The 1,470-nt window shown below is 37.5% G+C and overlaps 1 long non-coding RNA gene across 1 annotated transcript in view; it reads left to right on the top strand.

The window, feature by feature from the left end:
- Nucleotides 1-1,464, top strand: part of LOC105002972 — a 7,555-nt gene extending 6,091 nt beyond the window's left edge. Inside the window, exon 3 of the long non-coding RNA XR_827047.1 lies at nucleotides 1,208-1,464. This is a non-coding gene — a long non-coding RNA (uncharacterized LOC105002972). The remainder of the gene's footprint in view (nucleotides 1-1,207) is intronic.
- The last annotated feature ends 6 nt before the right edge of the window (nucleotides 1,465-1,470 follow it).

The raw sequence follows: 1,470 nt of genomic DNA, 5'->3' as shown, positions 1-1,470 counted from the left end.
CGTGTGCACTCAGTTGCTAAGTCGTGTCTGACTCTTTCCTCCCAGCTGACACACAAGAGGTTATGGGGGTTTTGAATTACAAGCCGATATATTCATTCAAATGCCCACAGGGAACAAAATCATTAGGGAAGAAAGAGTCATTGACCAAGAATGCTGTCTCTAGTCAGCCTTTTGAACCTGCAGTTGAGTAAGAAATAGATGAGGGGGGTGGATCTTTGCTAGCTTGTTAGTGATGTCTGCACTAACTGTAGATTTTGAATGTAGCCGATTTCACACAATGGAAATACCACTTTCAAAAGGCAGTTAAAATCAAAGTGCTGAGTAGGAATCTGTAGTCTTTACTGCAGTCAGGCAGGGAACTTGCAAGAACACCAGATTTTGGAGCTAACTCCAGCAAAGCATTACTCATCAATAGCAACTAGACCCCGTTCATTAGTTTACTGTTGCATGAACCAAATTCTAGGTAAATATGAGCCTGCAAGCGTAATAGGAATTTATAGAAAGTGTTTCTGTGGATTGAATGAGTTCTTTAAAGATAATTTAGAGATAGCAACAACACGAATGAATCTTACAGACATAATACTGAGTGAAAGAAATCAGAGACAAAAGAGTGCATAGAGTGTGATCCACTGATGTGAAGTTGAAAAACCAGTAGAATTGATCTGTGGCCACAGAGGTCAGACTAGTAGTTATGCTTGGAGGTACTACTGTTAGGTCATACACAGGAGCCTTCTAGGTGCTGAAAATATCCCATGTCTTGATCTGGGTGGTAATAACATGGGTGTATACATGTGAACTCAATGAACTTTACATTTTAAATGTGCATATGCTACGTCAGTTATATGTTCCATAAAAAGTTAAATTAAAAAATGGTTAGAAAAGTTAAGTATTGGTAAATTGTATAGTTTGTAGGAATTTGTAAATTTATAGCAATGTACCACCACATATACAATTTATAGGAATTGTAAACCTTACAGTTTATAGAAATTTAAAGATATTTTGAAGACTAATAGCATTTGTCTGGTTCTAGTCTCAGCTCTGTTAATTTTCTTGAAAATCTACTTAACCATTTTGGACTTCAGTTATCTCCTTGTAAATAGACTAAATGAATGGACTATTTTATCAAGCCATAGGTTGCTAGAGTTTTATTCAGAACCTGTTGATTTGTAAGAATTAAATGACATGGACTATGACATATCTTTTTCAGGGTCAATGGTGCAGTTAGCAACTTTGAAGAATTCCAGAAGGCTTTTAATTGTCCATCCAATTCCACAATGAACAGAGGCGCAGAATCCTGCCGACTCTGGTAGCAGGACTGTTGGTTCCTGCCATCCTGAGAGAGCTGCGCGGTGCTCATCACCTACTGCCCTAGGCCTGTGTTCCCCTGAAGATGTTTATTTTAATGCATCTTTGGTATTTGGGTATTGCTTAGATCTAAACATTATTCAAAGTTGTAAGACTTAAAAAAAT

This window comes from Bison bison, unplaced genomic scaffold (genome assembly GCF_000754665.1).
Source record: "Bison bison bison isolate TAMUID 2011002044 unplaced genomic scaffold, Bison_UMD1.0 scf7180017856906, whole genome shotgun sequence".
NCBI classification, from domain to species: Eukaryota; Metazoa; Chordata; class Mammalia; order Artiodactyla; family Bovidae; genus Bison; species Bison bison.
The sequence above is the reverse complement of the archived record's forward strand: the minus strand, read 5'-3'. Positions and strand labels throughout refer to the sequence as shown.